Source organism: Biomphalaria glabrata, chromosome 10 (assembly GCF_947242115.1).
Source record: "Biomphalaria glabrata chromosome 10, xgBioGlab47.1, whole genome shotgun sequence".
NCBI lineage: Eukaryota > Metazoa > Mollusca > Gastropoda > Planorbidae > Biomphalaria > Biomphalaria glabrata.
In genome coordinates, this window is record NC_074720.1 from 8,281,413 (window position 1) to 8,300,662 (window position 19,250).

The 19,250-nt window shown below is 35.4% G+C and overlaps 1 protein-coding gene and 1 long non-coding RNA gene across 3 annotated transcripts in view; one reads left to right on the top strand and one right to left on the bottom strand.

Annotated features, from left to right (window-relative positions):
- The window catches only part of LOC129928728 (uncharacterized), a 196,617-nt gene that overhangs the window by 77,922 nt on the left and 99,445 nt on the right, over nt 1-19,250 (bottom strand). The gene's annotated exons all lie outside the window — the stretch shown is intronic.
- On the top strand, nt 629-8,656 carry LOC129928729 (uncharacterized). The gene is made up of 2 exons (XR_008780218.1): nt 629-2,868; nt 8,145-8,656. It is a non-coding gene; the product is annotated as an uncharacterized LOC129928729 (long non-coding RNA).

Sequence of the window (19,250 nt, forward strand, 5' to 3'; positions counted from 1 at the left end):
GGGATGAAATGACCGGAGATGAAGTGACCGGGGATGAAATGACCGGGGATCAAGTGACCGGGGATGAAGTGACCGGGGATGAAGTGACTGTGGATGAAGTGACCGGGGATGAAGTGACCGGGGATGAAGTGACCGGGGATGAAGTGACTGGGGAGGAAATGACCGGGGATGAAGTGACCGGGGATGAAGTGACCGGGGATGAAGTGACCGGGGATAAAGTGACCGGGGATGAAATGACCGGTTACCCTTTATAGCACTGTCACCTCACTGTTTGATATTGTGACATGCATTAGTTGGGAAGCACGAAGTAAACTCTATATTTGTGTTTCACATGACAGGCAAGAATCCACAGTTGAATTGTGGGGTGCTAATGACATGGTCTGTCAGTTGTCGCCAGGTTCTTAAGCTGTAAGGATATCTAACGTATTCGAGTCTGTGATTTAGTATCAGTTGTGTACTTAGAATACTTCATTGGATTTGTGAAGCATAATATGTATCTTTTTTGGATTTGCCAGTTTAATGTGTATTATATTTTATGACTAATAAAGCATATGTCTGCTACTCGGAGACTTTATTGATTACTATTAATATTTGTTGTGATGTACTGATTGAGGAAAGAAGTAGTTGTTAGACACCTTATTTATATAGGTTAGTTATTTTAGTTATTTAGCGACGCACCATAGTAGACGCATATTGAACGGGACTAGTGACGTTTGGGATATGTTGGGTTAGAGACCGGAAAATCAGTTAGCGATAGAACACTCCAGGGTAACGACGTGTTTAGTGACAGAGACTTCTACTGTGGCCTTTTATCAGAATAAATCCATATGTACAATTGTTCATCAGAGTCGACTACATCTCTTCACTAGTTAAAATAGATGTTTGTCTCGTTCTATCTGGATTGTTGTTCAACTATACGTAATACACCCGAACAATTACACCCAAACGCCTGCAGAGTAATTGGCTGAAATCCAACAGTTCCATAGTTGACTTCAAGACAGCCTGAATAAGCAACATCACAGTGGCGACCCCGAACCTCGAAGCCGGACCCCTGTTGAAGCCGAACATCGAACCGGACCTCGAAGCAGAACGTTTACTCAGGTGAGGGTCGTGCACTCGAAGTTATAAGATTTCATCGGAGTACGGCTGAACACAGCAGCATCGCAGAGTGACTTTGTTCTAGATCTACATGCAGTCGTCGCCTGTTTGATCGCACGTTCAACGAGCCGTTAACTCAGGGTGACCTTCGTCAGGACCGTAATCATCGCAACGCCTGATCTTCATATGCTGAATCGACCTACAACCAGAGAAACCGTTCGTTCATAACGGGTGAGAGATCGTTAGTGAACCTGTTGGACATATTTTTTCTTCGTCGTAGGAGCCACGTCGAGTATCAAGTTTTACCTCGTCAGTTTCGAGAAGGACAGTTTGCCCGCTGTCAGAAATATTGTGAGTACTACAAGGTTGGTAGCTAACTAAATCGAAATCGCTCTGTCGTCTTACCCTTGGAGAGATTCTTGTGGAGCAGTTTGCTCATTGAACCGGTTGCTTGCCACGTTTATAACGGTCACTGTGTTTAACCTTTGGAAGGTTAGTAAAGTAATCTTTATCAGTACTGAACATTGATATATCTAGTATTCGTCGGTCTAGACCATACCTAGACTTGTTAGCAGTGAAGTTGTGGAAACAGCTACATCCACTTAATTTCGTTGAAAACCGTTAGTCGTATAACGGAACGTCGTCGGAGGTGACCTTGGTCTCACCTAGTCTACATTAGACAGTTTGGTCTAGTGAAGCAGAGTACAACAGCAAACTTCGTCGTACTACCGGAGTAGCAGCAGAAGCAGTGAACTATTTTTAGAGAACCGTTATTCGTCAGCCCAGATCAAGTCATCGTCAAGAAAGTCGTTATTCGTCAGCCCAGATCAAGTCATCGTCAAGAAATTCGTTATTCGTTTATTCGTCAGTCGTCCAGATCAAGTTGCCGTCAAGAGACTGTTATTTGTCAGTAGTCGTCTACACAAGTCAAGTCATCGCCAGGAGAACCGTTAACCTATTCGTCAGTAACTGGATACACAAAGTCGTCGGAACTACACATACGGTCATCAACAGTCGTCGAAGGGACTGGAACATTTTGCTGTGGCATATCAGGACATCTGTGGCATTACGTGGGATACTGGTAGCACCGGAGAACAGAGTCAGAACTGGAAGAGAGGCAGTGGAATTTGTTGTGATCTAGCATATTCGGGAGTCCGAACAAAGGGATCTTTCTTATCAAAAGCTAAGTGCCATTTTTCTTATTAGTATATGTTTAGATTGCCCTTAGAAATAGATTTTGTCTAAATTTGGTACGTTAGCCTGAGTAAAATCAGGTGGTGCGCCTTAAAACCCGTCGGGGTAGAAGACGTAATTTAGATGAAAAGCTATATTATACGTTTAGGATTGTAATTTGTTTTGTTTGTATAAACGTCATATCCGTTGTTGCCTGGTTACTTCGTGACGTCATCATTGTGTGCCATATTGTCATATCCCAACCCATAGCGATAGTCTCATTTTAATTATTTCATTTGTTTATATTATTTTAAATTATTTAATTTTATTAATTTAATTAGATCTGTATTTTTTTTTTCACTTAATGATAGAAAGTGCGGGTAGGATTCTTTTACTGTGAATCAGACTAAAATAATTTTAGTTTGAGCGGTTAAAATCAAATATGATTTTGCCATGAGAATAATGCCGAAACTGGCTATGTAGTCAAACACTGTCGTCTGGCTAAATTTAGATCTGCAAATTGTTGTACATCTCTTTGGTACAATTTAATTATCTAGACTCTACTTTGAAATATTATTAATTGGAAGATGAATGAAGGTAGTACATTCTAGATATATATATCTTGTTGAAGATATATTTGACACTGTATACACATATTTGTTTTATACGGTTAAATAGAACCATAATCTACTCTAGATCTGGACTCTAGACAGTCTTTGAATTTACTCTAGACACTTCAGTCATACCAGATTTTAAAATTGATCATAGTTGGTCATACTAGATCTAATAGTCATAGTGCTCTTGATAACTAGATCTAAATGGTAATATTATACATACTATAATATACTGGATTTAAATTTGTGTGATACTAGATCTAATATACAGATTTGAATATAACCATAATAACTCAGACTAGATTTACACATTTACTAAATCTATAGATAGAGACATAACATTTAAAACTTATATAAAAGTTTGAAAAAAACTTAAAAATAAAATAAGTTTAAAGTATAGCCATAACTAATATAGGCTAAGTAAAAATATATATAAAATATAAAATACAATGGCTACATCATCATATGTGGACCTTAAGGAGGTTAAGGAAACAGCTATACAGGATGGAAAGGCCATGGAGTTAAAAGGAAAAGACTTAGCAGCTTATGTACAGCAAGTTGTGAAGGAAGAAATGGAACGTCAAAGACAAGAGATAGAAAGACAAGAAGAACGTCAAAGACAAGAGATAGAAAGACAAGAAGAAAGGCAAGACAAAGAGAGAGAAAAAATTAGAGAACATGAAGCTAAAATGGAGAAGATGAGATTGGATGCAGCACAAGCCAGAGCTCAAACTGAACAAGGAAATAACACAAATAACTCAAATAATTATACCACTCAAAGAGACAACCCTAATTCGCAGACATGGCTAAAGAGAAAAATACAAAGTTTTGATGAACAGAAGGATGACATTGGTGATTTTCTGAAAAGATATGAGGCAAAAATGTCTACATTTAATATGCCTGAAGAAGAGTGGTCTGAAATACTGATAGACTTTGTTCATGGTCAAGCTCTAACAATATGCCAAAATCATGACCATCATGTTGATGATAGCTATCAGGTTTTAAAAAGAGAGTTATTGAATGCCTATGGTCATAATGCTACAACTTTTAGAAAGAAATACTTTGACAATATACCATCATTAGAAATAGAACCCCAAACTACCATTAATATGGAAAAGGATTTTTTCAATAAGTGGGTAAAATTAGAAAAAGTGACAAACTCTTATGAGGGATTAAAAAATTTTATTCTAGTGGACAACTTTGTAAATAAATGTGATCCTCAATTACAATCTTTTATTAGAGAAAGAAACCCAAAAACTATAGATGAAATAACAGAGATAATGAGAGTATACAAAAATGCCTATCCAAATAAACCATTTTCTGATAGGGATAAAAGCAAAGTAGATTTAATAGGATACACCAAAGAAAATGTTGATAGAAGTAGAAATAGAAACAGATCAAATAGTGGAAATAGAAAATATAGTGAAATAACCTGTTTTAAATGTCAAGGAAAAGGTCATATAGCAGCTAACTGTAGAAGAGGGAATAGTAGGTCTGGAAGTAGAAATAGATACAATGAACAAAATAACAGTAGATATAGGAGTAGAGATAGGAATGATAGGGGAAATTATAGAAATAGGAGTTACAGTAGGGAATACAAAAATAAAGGTACAGATAGGATATATTTCATGGAAGGAAATAGGAACAATTTTACAGTGTACCCAGGGTTTGTAGATAGAATTCCAGTAGAATTAATCAGGGATTCAGGTTGTAACACTTTAGCAGTAAAAACTAAATTTGTCAAACCTCATTGGTATAAAGGGTTTACTAAGAAAGTAGAATTAGCAGATGGCACTGTAAGGGAATTTAAAGCTATAAGGGTGTACATTGAAACTCCATTTTTCACTGGTTATTGTGATGGCATTGCAATACCAGAAATGAGATATGATATGTTAGTAGGAAACATAAAAGGAGTTAAAGAATGTTCAAGAAAAGAATTAGAAGACTGGCAAAACAAATACAGAAACATAAGACAAAATCATGAAAACATAGAAACACAAAATATAACAAGTATGATAATAACAAGATCAATGGATAAAAAAGATGAGAAACAGGAAAATACAATAAATGTAATTAGTAATGATAAAGAAAAAGAAACCAGTAATGTAATACAAATAGAAAATACAAATGTTAAGGAAAAAGAGATAGAAAATGAAACACAAAATAGTCTTGAAACACAAATATCTCAAAGTGAAAAAGAAACAACACCCACATTTGCATTAGAACAAATGAATGATAATATTATTGGGAAAATTTATTCAAGAATATCAGATAAAAACAATAATAATCCAATGGAGAAATTTTGTATAGAGAATAAAATATTATTTAGACAAACAAGTAATGATAACAAGAAAATAAAACAACTTGTCTTACCACAGAAATATTGGAAAGATGTTTTAATCATGACACATGATAATAATTTAGCAGCACATAGGGGAGTAAAGAAATGTTATAGGAATTTGTCAAAACAAGTATTTTGGCCCAAAATGAAAGCAACAATCAATAAATACATAAACTCATGTGACATATGTCAAAAGAGATCTAACAAAAGCCTAGTGAATAAAGCACCTATTCAAGAAATGGATGAACCTACAGCACCATTTCAGAAAGTATCTATTGATTTAATAGGTCCTTTAATTCAAACAGAAAATAATAACAAATACATTCTAACAGTAATAGACATGTTTAGTAGATACCCAGAGGCAATTCCATTATCAAATACAAGTGCAGAGAATATCATTAATGTCATAACTCAAAAAGTAATTACAAGACATGGTATACCTAAAATTATATTGAGTGATCAGGGATCTCAGTTTAAGTCAGAACAATTTAAGAAATGGACTAAACAATACAATATACAACACATATACTCTTCGGTTTACCACCCAGAGAGTGGTTCATTAAAAAGATCACTAACAAAGATAATTCAGAATAATCAGAACAAGTGGGATCATTACATTAACTATGTACTATTTGCTCATAGAAACAACATCCATGAAGCAACACAATTTTCACCATATGAAATAATACATGGAAAAAAACCCAGAGATGAATTAGATGTTTTTAAAGAAAATCTAATAAGCAATGAGAATAAATTAAATAATGACAGTGAAACAACAATCACAACAGAATTGAAAGAAATATGGACTCAAGCATATAACAACAATAAGAAATATAAACAAAGTGCTCATGAGAATCTAAATAAGAAAAGACAATTGAAAACACTAGAAGTAGGAAACAATGTATTAATATTAATAAATGACCTGAAAAATAAAATTGGTAAACAATGGAAAGGTCCATTTAAGGTGATAAAACAAATTAGTGATGTGAATTATCAAATTGAAATAAATGGGAAAATTAAAACATATCACATAAATAATTTGAAACTGTATCATGATAGAGAAGATGAGTTAATACAAAACATTCAGGAGGAAATAGAAAATAAATTTTCAGAAAGAGAAGAATGCTTGATGATAATAACAAATGAAAATCACAATGAAAATGATATTAAGGAAATACCTGTAATAGAAACAAAAGAGAATCAAACTTGGCAAAAGATTAATCTTAATAATTTAACTAAGGAAAAGTCAAAAGATATAACTAAAATAATACAGGAATACAAAGAAATTTTTTCCAGTATACCAGGAAAAACTAATATTATTAAACATGACATTAAAGTAACAGACTCAAAACCTATCAAGCTTAAACCATATAGAATACCGCTACATTTACAAGACAAAGTAAAGAAAGAAATAGACAATTTACTAGAATCAGGTATAATTGAGCCATCAACATCTCCTTATGCTTCACCAATTGTGATAGCCAAAAAGAAGAATGGAGATATACGGTTATGTATTGATTATAGGAAACTTAACAACATCACAGAATTTGACCCATATCCAATGCCAAATATAGAGGATATTTTACATAAATTAAATGGAGCAAAATTTTTTACTAAATTAGATTTAACTAAAGGTTATTGGCAAATACCTTTAACAGAAAATGCAAAACCTTACACAGCATTTGTAACACCATATGGTATTTTTCAATGGAATTATATGAGTTTTGGATTAGTAAATGCACCTGCCACATTTAATAGAATGATGAACATGATAATTGGAAACAAAGAAAATGTTATTTGCTATTTGGATGACATATGTATTTTTAATAATAGTTGGGAGGAACATTTGGTAGATGTAAAAGAAGTATTCAAAATAATAAAAGAAAGTGGACTTACAATTCAAGCAGAAAAAGTAGAAATAGGATTGGAGGAAATAATTTTCTTAGGACATAAAGTAAATAACAACATGATTAGCCCTATTGAAGATAACATAAAGAAAGTACTTAATATTGAAATACCTACAACAAAAAGACAAATTAAAAGCATATTAGGAATAGTAAATTATTACAGAAAGTTTATAAAGAACTTAGCAGAAATAGTGAATCCATTAAATGACTTACTTAAAAAAGGAAAACCTCAAAAAGTAGTTTGTAATGAGGAATGTGTGAAAGCTATTGACAGAATTAAAGATGTTTTTAGTCATGAACTAATATTAAGACTACCTGATAAAGACAAAATATTTTATGTCACAACTGATGCATCTGGTAATGCTATTGGTGGTTGTTTAATGCAGAACTATGATAACTTACATCCTATATTATATGTAAGCAGAAAATTGTCAGAGGCAGAGAAAAAATATAGTGTCATTGAAAGAGAAGCCTTAGCTGTAATATGGGTAATTACTAAGCTAGAGAGCTATTTAATAGGAAGGAAATTCATATTATTAACTGATCATAAACCTATTCAGTATATACAGCAAAAGAGCATGAAAAACAGTCGTGTTTATAGATGGTTCTTAGCACTACAGGAGTATAAATTTGAAGTGAAAGCTATTAGTGGATCTGTGAATATTGTAGCTGATCTATTGTCTAGAATGACATTGAAATGAAATAATTTTGTAAATAAACTATGATTATAGTGATTATGATTATATATATATTAATATATTGGCACAATTTACATGTTATGGAAAAGGGAGATAAGTAAATTTGATGTTAAGCATTTAAAAGTAAGTATGGATATTTTTTTTTTTTTTTGTGTGAATCATTTCATATATCATTGACGAAAGTTAGTTCTATGGAAAAGGGTGAGTATAAAAGAAAAATGGACAAAAGCGTATAAAAGGGTGGTAAGAAAAAATTTATTGAATGTGTAAATAAAGTCTATAATTGTTTTTTTGAAATATTGTATTTTATCAGATTACTGCCAGTGAAGAACATTTGTGATGTGTGACGTGCCCATAAGATGCCACATTTTCTTTTATGATGAACTGTGTACTAATGAAGATGATTTTGGAATGTTATGAACTGTTATGAACATTGACATGAATATGAGGAACTGTCAAGTCAAGATGAAGATGTCAAGATGAAGATGTCAAGATGAAGATGTCAAGATTTTATGTTTGTGGTCTTCCCCTTAAATTGAAAATGCCCTTGTAAGACTTGACAGTAGTGGAAAAATATTGACATATTTTTTTTTCAAGGGGGGGAGGAATCTGTTAGACACCTTATTTATATAGGTTAGTTATTTTAGTTATTTAGCGACGCACCATAGTAGACGCATATTGAACGGGACTAGTGACGTTTGGGATATGTTGGGTTAGAGACCGGAAAATCAGTTAGCGATAGAACACTCCAGGGTAACGACGTGTTTAGTGACAGAGACTTCTACTGTGGCCTTTTATCAGAATAAATCCATATGTACAATTGTTCATCAGAGTCGACTACATCTCTTCACTAGTTAAAATAGATGTTTGTCTCGTTCTATCTGGATTGTTGTTCAACTATACGTAATACACCCGAACAATTACACCCAAACGCCTGCAGAGTAATTGGCTGAAATCCAACAGTTCCATAGTTGACTTCAAGACAGCCTGAATAAGCAACATCACATAGTACAACACCTTAAGTGAAACAAGACATCTTCAATTACACTAATATGCACAATCAAATGTCCTCTAATAGCAGTGACAAGCACCATACTTCATGAAACCATTTTCCAGCAGTAACTTTGTAGCACCATACTTCATGACACAATTTCCAGCAGTAACTTTATAGCACCATACTTCATGACACAATTTCCAGCAGCAACTTTATAGCACCATACTTCATGACCTAATTTCCAGCCGTAACTTTATAGCACCATACTTCATGACACAATTTCCAGCAGTAACTTATAGTACCATACTTCATGACCTAATTTCCAGCCGTAACTTTATAGCACCATACTTCATGACCTAATTTCCAGCAGTAACTTTATAGCACCATACTTCATGACACAATTTTCAGCGGTAACTTTATAGCACCATACTTCATGACACAATTTCCAGCGGTAACTTTATAGCACCATACTTCATGACACAATTTCTAGCAGTAACTTTATAACACCATACTTCATGACACCATTTTCCAGCAGTAACTTTATAACACCATACTACAACCATATCTTTATACCGCCATATTGTATTTTCCCCCTCTAAAACATACAGAATGCCAGAAGATTAATTATATATTTACTTTAGATATATGAAGCCATGTACAGTGTACACACATATTCAAAGGCAATGCCTTGATTAAAACTCATTTAATATTGATACATAATAAGACATGTTTAAAAAATTGGATCAACTTTTATTAAGAAGCCTGTTCGTCCCCTAGTCTGTCCCGCCCATATCTCCTTATGATAATCTCCCAGCGACTCACTCTCTCCTGCTACTACTGTAAGTCGAAAAAAAAAAAGCAACAGCATGGCGTTGTTGTTGTTGTTGTTTTGACCCCATCTGCTGAGCATCAACACCATAAAATATGGATGAAGATAAATCACGAACTGACTTTGCGTAATGAAAGAGCTCGGAAATGTTATTAGTCGTCGAGCGTGAAGATGTTCCCAATGGGAGCAGCCCTGAGTTTCAATACGTTATTAAACAAGAAAGAGAGAGAGAGAAAAGAGATTCGTGTGTTTGTCCCAAGAAGTGTACCGCATTTTTCTCTAAGTACAGTAATACAACATGGCTTCCGGATCAATTCGTCTGGGAGAGAAAAAAAAAGGTCAAAGGTGACAGAGAAACAATTCTTAAATTTTGGCAAAGTTCTAAAATCAATACAAAGGAATGAAGATGCTATGAGATTCAAACTTCTTCGCATTAGTTTAATAGGATGTTGATTTAGACCTGCGATGCCTAAACTATGGTCCGCTGGTCTAATCCGACCCGTAACGCGATGTTATCAAACCTCCCGAAATCTCGAATCTTCGGCAAACAATACATTATAAGAGGTACGTGACGTTTTGGCGCGAGACGTTTTGGCGTAAGAGGTTCTGACGATAACTTATGAAACAGACGCGTTTCCATGGGGACTAAACGATTTTTTTTTTGGGTTGGGGGGATGTTGATGTCACCCGCAACATACGTGTCGGAAATTTCAATGACCCTCAGGCTTGTAATTTGCGTCGTTTGATTACTTGTTAAGGCTTATAATTTGCGTCGTTTTTTTACTTGTTCTATTGGAACAAATTTATGTGTTTTCTGAGTTGTTTCCCCGGGACTGCAGTTTGAGATTTTGTTTGGCAATCTGACTCCAGTTATATGACGCAAGCATTATGTGTGTGTGGGGCGGTGGGGGAGCTGGATTGGGCACACGATGCGAAGAACAGCAGACGACATTGCAATACAGGCTCTAGACTGGAACCCACATGGGAAGAGAAAGACTGGAAGACCAAAGAAAACATGGATGAGATCAGTAGACCAGGAAGCAAAGATGCGAGGATGGAAGTAGATTAACTGATGAGAATTGCCCAGAACGGAGTCCAATGTCGAAGTACTGTTGCGGCCCTATGGTACTCACAAAGATTAAGTCAAGTAAGTCAAGTCAGGCCGAAACTAGTTAAGCACCACTGTTTTTAGGACTATAGAAACAAACTTTAAAATAACAAAACAAAAACAAAAATAAACAAACTATCAATTAGAAGACAATTTTTATGCATGAAAGCATAATTTTTATGATCACTTTAGCAGCAGACTTTTTTTTTTTTTGATAATCCAGAAGTAATAAGTCTGTTGGTATTTCTGTCACGTTCGTTAGACCCCCCCCCCCCCCCGATCCAATATCCTCCCAATGTACGTTTATTCTTACGAGCTCCACCTCTTTCTATTACTCCGAAAAGAGGAGGCCAAACAAAAAAAAGTTGACATCAGTCTTTGATAGCCTGTAACTGAAGCAGAATCGAGTAGACAAGACAAGACAGCGTCCACGGTGTTTGACTTGAATTGGTCAAGTCAATAGAGTTAGCGGTCAACTCCTAACAGTCCTGGCATTTTGTGAGAGCTTTCTGATTGACATAATTAGGCCCGGTCTGGGGCACAGCTCTTTCAGGGCAGACGAGTGTTACGGGATGTGAAAAAAATTTTGGCAGTAGTGGAGAGGTGGGCTGTGAAAGGTTTGGCAAGAAAAGAACTGGAACTCTCTGGCGTTCAAAGTTTTCAACAGATGTTTAAACGGGATCACTGTAGTCTAAGTGGGATCACTATTGCATAGATGGGATCATTGTTGTCCTAATGTTATCACTTATCGAAATGGGATTCTGGTAGTCTAGGTGGGATCAATATTGCATAGATGGGATCATTGTTGTGCTAATATTATCACTTATCTAAATGGGATTCTGGTAGTCTAGGTGGGATCAATATTGCCTAGATGGGATCATTGTTGTCCTGATGTTATCACTGTTATCTAAATGGGATTCTGGTAGTCTAGGTGGGATCAATATTGCCTAGATGGGATCATTGTTGTCCTGATGTTATCACTGTTATCTAAATGGGATCTCTGGTAGTCTAAGTGGGATCAATATTGCCTAACAGGAATCATAGCTGTCCAAAAGAAATCGCTGTTATTTAAATGGGATTCTTGTTGTCTAAATGGGATTAGTATTCCCAATATGGGATCATTGTGGTCCAAATGTAATCACTGTTATCCATATGGGATTCTAGTTGTTTAAATGGGATCCTTGTTTTCTAAATTGGATCTTAGTTGTCAAAATGGTATCAGTGTTATCCAAATGGGATTATGGACATTTATGGTGTTCTAAATGGGATCGATATTTCCTAAATGGGATCACTGCTATTTAAATTACTGCAGACACAGTGGTATCACGCACTAGACCATACAAAACAAGGACGTTTAACTTACTCTTTTCTCGAAGGGAAAAAGAGGGAAAAAGAAAAAACTAAATTTAACAAAAAAGTTGACTCTCTATTGGAGATTTACGTCTATGGAGAATAAGAGGGATTGTCTAAGAGAAACGCTTTGCGTTAAGTAATTCAGCGGAATGAAATGCAATTGAAAACTAAAGAAAGCGTAGATCTTTAAATGTATTTTTTTAAAAATCCAAAATCATACTTTATCATGACAACAGAGCTCGGGTCATTTCTTTAAACTATTTTATTGATCCAGACTTCTGATACTAATACGGAAGACTGTAGACTTGCTCTGTAGAAATGTTAATGACATCACAGCCTGTGGAGTGATGACATTTTTTTGTTGCCTTGGTGACCGCCTCTCATAACTTAACTATTAACGATTAATTTTTTTTTTACCATCACTGCTGCTAAATAGATTTGTAATTTATCAGGAAACGGAGCAGTTACAATGTCTGAAATTTCTGCAATACTCTTAGAAAGTTACTGCTACTATTGTATCGTTGGTTAAATACAATACACATAAGACATATCAATTTTAACTTATTCAAGACATATAGACTGGAATCAGGTTGATTCCAAATAAAACTTAACGAGGTATTTCTCTTTTGTGGAGAGACCGAGAAATTGTCTTTATTATATTTCTTTATTATATGTTACTATTAAGATGGTCGAATTACTAGTTTTGTATCTAAGATGAGAAGTGACTCTCAAGTCCGAGAGAGTCAGTCTAAGAAAAGCTATGTTGGAGCTAGTGTATTGTTACGACGTGGGATTGAACTAAAGAAAATAACTCACCGTGCTCTCAGATCGCTGGTATCTCTCCGATTGCAGAAGCACAATCCAACTATGATCAATTAATATCCCAGATAAAAAGAAATTATGTCACAATCTCGTAATCGAATTTACATATCCCGATTCACTAACACAATAGAAAAACAATCCTCAATCAAGAATTCATAACTCCTCTGTTAACACATTAACACACCCCTCAGGTCAGTTTCCCTCCAAGCACAAACACACAACTCAAAAAGTTTTTCACGTGGGAAAACAAAAGGTCAGTCGGGGGGGGGGAGACAAGTTTACACCAGACAGTATCTACCAAAGCGCCATATACAATATACAGGATTATGGCATGTTGTCATGTATGGACTAGAAGTATTGAGCCTTATGTAGTGCTCTGTACGACACCATCACTCATTGCCTTTATGCAGCTCTAGAGGCTTGTCAGAAATGTGCTTTGTAAGTCAGGGGACTCTTCAAACAAGGCTTGCGCCATTATGGATCTGGGGAGACTTTTCTGGTGTAAATTATGGGATAGTATCTTGTTTCGATTCCTAATTATCACCGTGAGCACCACATCTCACCGTCGTCTGTTGTACTCAACAAAAACACGAATGGTTGGCCGACCCCTTCCAACCTACTCATACTCTGCTGGGAATTCTATCTGCTGACCGGACTTAATATGTTTATGTTTATTTGATGCTCTTGACTTGATCACACTGACTGTAACTATTCGATCATTACTATACACGAATTTGACACATTCAAGAACAGGCAGTACGGAAAACCTTCTCCCAGTAACCCACTCCCCACACAATTAGCCATATATGTGAATACTGAAGGATTTCTCTTGTTGCTATTAAACAAAATAATTAATTACCAGTAATTAATCGTCACATTGGTTACTTTTTTTTAAAGTGAATAATTGTTAGAAGTTTCTGCTTGATAGAATGGGAGAAATAACATGTACACACTTTTTACCAGACAGACAGACAGAGTGAGTTGATATAAGCTTTGTAAAAATATTTGCAATTTCACATGTTAATTATTGTTAGTCTAGATCAATTACAAATTAATTACATGATTGACTCAAAATAAACGATACAATTACACTTAATATAAGCTTCTATTTTTTAAATAAAATATTTATTTTTATATATTACTTGTTTTTTCATCTAGTCACCATTCTGTGTAAATAGACAGTCACATTGTTTTCCATTTGTTGAGTCTCTTGCATTGATGCACAGCAACGCTGTTTTGTAAGATTACAGAGCATTAACACTGCTGAATATTCCCTAGGTCACGAAATATGAAAATAATTCTTTTCTCCTGGACATAATTGCATGGACCAGCTTGACCACGCTGACATTCGCTTAAATATTGTGTGCCCTTGACCTCTTTGTACTGGTTCTTCTTTCATTACCCATTTTTTATTTGTAGCGGAAAATTCTTCCATTATGCCGGGTCACCATAATTCAACTCGTTCATTCTATACGAGATTAGCCAGAGGGCAGAGTTCCAATCTATAGCCTGAGTACGGCTCCAAATATTTTTTTCCTTCATATCGTCCCCAAAACACACTCCCAGTGCCATTTAAATACACATGCACGAGCTGTGTCGAAATCTGCCGCTCCAGAATTGGCTTGATTAGCCACACCAGATTCTGCCCCGTCTCAATACGAAACCAAAACCAGTGACTCATCTGGGCGCATCCGTTGTCTTCCGAGACATAAGGAGCCATATATATGTAATCGATTACTTGTATACGGACACTTTCTTTTTTATGCATCTAGTACATTACGTGGGGGCTAGTAGTACAGCTTTAGAACCGTGGCGTGTCAACAGGGCCGGCCCTAGATGATTGGAGGCCCTAGACGAAGAGAATTTGGTGGTCCGAAATAAAATAGAACACAACTAGGTCAACCTAACTCTAATGGGTACTTTGCGTAAATTGGAGATGGTAAATGCGGTTGGGTCTTTGGGCTGGCTACATGACACCTTAGTAAATCATCGTCCGAAAATTTAGATGAATTTCACAGCATCTTCTCCATAGATCGCTAGTTTAATTTATCTAAAATAAAAATAACATAATGAAAACGAGTATTATCAATCTTTTTTATATTCACGAAAAATGTGTGTATAGACATTAACATTCTTCATGTTTTTGCATTGACCTCAATGTTTTTAAAAATCACTTTAATATTTTCTTACTTTTCTAACGAGACAAAACAATTGTATTACATTTGAGTAGAGAAATCGAAAGGAAAAGATAATATAATATAAGAGGAAATAAGAGCATAAAATTGAAGCCTTTTGTCCAAAAAGGGCATTCGACAAATACACTACGGGATACTTACCGCAATAAAAAAATAGAGCACACAAAAAGGGGAGAGAATGATTTTTTGATTACGATCTAAACACTAGCCTCCCCTTATCGTTGTGCTGACATATAAAGCTATAGAAATCGCTCAACTCAACAACAACAAAAAAAGTACGTATTCTTGCGCGTCATTCAGAAAGGCGCGGATGATCTTTGAACTGATTGATGGCTGGATTTGTGAACACTTTCAATGCGTCGATAGAAAAGAAGATGAGCAGACGTCATTTAGAATTCTCAGCAGATGTCGCGCCAAAGGGTAAATCGTTAAATGCTTTTTTTTTTTTTTTTGTGGTAACTTAATATTGACATCGATCTGCTAGGATGATGGCTGAATGCTATTTTCTAGCAGGACCGTTTTCAGGGGACCTGTTGGTTTAGGTCGAAAACCAATGAATTCCAATCACATTCAGTGTTGACACGTGACAGTCAAACAAATAAAACCTGATCCACGGGACAGGGGCATTCCCCCATATCAATGTCAGTAAACAGACAATAATTGAGAGTTCCGCTTTAAGAACAATCAAGTTTCCGGAACTATTTTTTTTGGTTGCCTTTTTAAAGGGTGTGTGACTTAGGTGTGTACGTGTGTGTGTGTGTGCTTGTTGGCGAGATAATTGGATGAAAGAAGAAAAAAATGTGTTCTTTTTTTTATTCTTTAAATGTTATTTCTTGTTTTATCAACGGCACTGGATAGGAAAATCTTCTATTTGTTGTGTGTTAACTGTCTGCCTGTCCGTCTGTCAGGTTTAGATTTCTAAATACGATTTTATCACCTCAAAATATTTGTGCTGCGTCAAAAGCTTCTGTAATTGTAACTTGACAAATGTAGAAATCTTTATTAAAAGCTTACTTTTATTTTATCTTCCTTAAATAAAATAAGGTCTTGACGCACTGTTGGACTACTTTTAGCTTTAAATAACAAAAGATATATCACTTTAAAAATACTCTGCGCAAGCTGGAGGCAATGCAGTAATTAGATCGCGAATGATATATGTATATATATATATATATATTGTTATAAACCTGGTGGTGGCACAGGCGGAGGTAGTGGTGTGTGTGTAGTCAGCAGACGCAAATCGCCCCAGGCCAGCGATAGACGAGCGGTCAACCGTGACGAGTTACGACGGTCAGCCGAGACGAGTGTCAACATGAAGGTTCGAGTAGGATCGGCGTCGTGAACAGAGCTCAAAAGCGTCAATAGGGATGTAGTCATCTGACCACCCAGAATGGTCGAGCGACGTTCTGCCCGGTTCTAGAAGGCCAGCAGGGACCCCATGTAAAGAGCGGAGGTATCAGAGACGAGTCAGTTAAAACATCCCGATCTACAGTTCGTTACGACGGCTCAGTACAAGTCCGAGACGAGACAGAGAGACCAGTGCAAGAGTTAATACGGCGGCACGGCTATTAACAGGAGAGATATTTGTACAGTCTTGTGATACGTGCTGCCAATTGTACAGTACTGGCTGTTATTTTATTGACATTAAACTATTACGTAATTTGGAGCCCTGAGTTGTCAATTTTTTGCAGTTGGTGGTGTATGGTGCAGTTTGCAGAGAGCCTAGATAGTGAGATTCGTAACTATATATATTGCTCAAGAAGTCTTAGTTGTTTTCTGTATAGTGTCCATGTCTCAGATCCATACAGAAGGGTTGAGAGAACCATCGCCTGTTAGACATTGCTTTTTGTAGGCAGGCGGAGCAATTTGTTCCAGCAAACTCTCGCCTGAAGGCGTCCAAAAGCAATACTGGCCCTGACCAGATGGTTATCAACTTCCCTTGAAAGTGAGGCGTCATTTGACACTATACTACCTAGATATGTGAAGTGGTCTACCACGTTAAGGGGCTGTCCGTTTACGGTGATCTTTGGGGCTGAGTAGGTTTCATTGGGTGACTTCTGGAACATGACTTCTGTTTTCCAGTATTTTTGTTTTTGTATTGATACATCTAATTTAAATGCAAAATGGTTATAAATTAATCTGTATACGAAATCTTTAAAAGTAGAGCAACATTATGTTTTAAAAACTAATAAACCGAAATCGGATAAAACCGCTAATGATTTTTTTAAACACTTCATTCTTAGAGAGTTAACGTGAAATGCTAAACATCTAAAATCCAAAGTAATCATGGGGCACCTCATAGGGATTAACATCTTCATTTTCAATTGTCAATTTCAACATCGCTAGTATAGTGAATTTTATACTGATCTAGATCGTATATAAGAAAAATATAAAATACTTAAAAAACAACAAAAAAAAAACGTATATTAAGTGTCATTGTATCAATTAGTTTTACGAAAGAAGGTGGTATCTGTGTGAAGGTTACCGTAATGCTTTTAAAATGCACACTGACCACTATGCCAGCGATATGCTTATAAAAATAAAAGGTTTTATAGCTATCTATTGTTAGTTTCAAATGTTTAGGAGACGACCTGATTCTCTACACAAAGTATAAAGGGGGACTAATTCAACTTATACAACTTATACCACTACATCTGTGAGGTACAATTTCTTTCCCTTTTTCGATACCAAAAACAAAATAATTAATTACCAATAATGAATTAAATTAATCATTTTTTTGTACAATTTCTTTCCTTTGTTCGATACCAATTAAAATAATTAATTACCAATTGTTAATAGTTCATTTTTATATTGATTCTTGTTTTGTCAGGTACAAGAAATAATTGTATAAAGTTTCAACTTATCTATCTGTCTATCTATCTATCCATCTATCCATTTATGTATGTATCTCTACTCTGATGGTTAAACGCTCAATTTTTCACAAAAAATAAATCTGAATAGGCTCCGTTTATTTTTAAAGCTATAATTTGAGATAAAAGATAGATAAAAGTTTTGTGCCAGGTCGCTGCTGAGACTTCATTTGAAATATGACAACTAGTTAAAATAACTTTGAATGTAAGTTACAGTCAACAAAACTATACTGAAAGGCGTCTGCTGCCTGCATTTCCGTATCAATAAGACTCCAGCCCAAAGTCGCAGTCTGTAGAACCATGACTAGACAATCGACTATCAGCAGCTCTACAAACCAATGCAATTTCACGCCTGTCTCCCTTGTACTTCCATAGCTGGTCGACTTCTTGACATCTTAGAAAACAAAAAAAAAAAAAAACTAGAGCCGACGAGATTAAAATAAAGTTAATGTCATTAAAAAGACAGCTAATCTATTTGAGCATTTTTTTTTTTGCTTTCTCTACTGGGTGTAGACGTACATTCATGAACTGACTTCATCTGACTGGTGCTGAGCGTCTTAGAACTATTCGGCTCAAATAAGAAATTAAATCTGCTTTGTTTTAATATGTAGGGAAGGCACACACTCAACCCACAGAGATGCGGTGTACTGACAAGCGGGGTGCAAAGGGAAGTCATTTTGTTTTCAAGGAAACAAACAAAAATAATCCTTTTTTTTCATTTCGCATCTTAAAATATATGTATAATCTAATATTAATCATGTAGCAACGACATTATTATCAATCTAATTAGGATATTTTGTATCGTTTTTACCGAGACGCATCTGCATTAAGATCAACCCAAAAAGTTTTTTTTAGACAATTCAATAGGTCCCAGCTTACGCGATTCTACCAGTCTTTCTCACATCAGAACTGTCGAATTACCTTCGATCTGTTCTTGGCTAGAACTTTATCTATCTATCTATCTATCTATCTATCTATCTATCTATCTATCTATCTATCTATCTATCTATCTATCTATCTATCTATCTATCTATCTATCTATCTATCTATCTATCTATCTATCTATCTATCTATCTATCTATCTATCTATCTATCTATCTATCGGTATATGAAAAAAAAAAATTAACTAGAACTAGAGCAATTAGATTTTTAACAAATAAACTTTGACATTTGACTAGATTCACTAGAGTAACAGCATTTTTAAAATGATTAAACTTGGAGACGCTTTAAGACCGAGTTCATCTACAA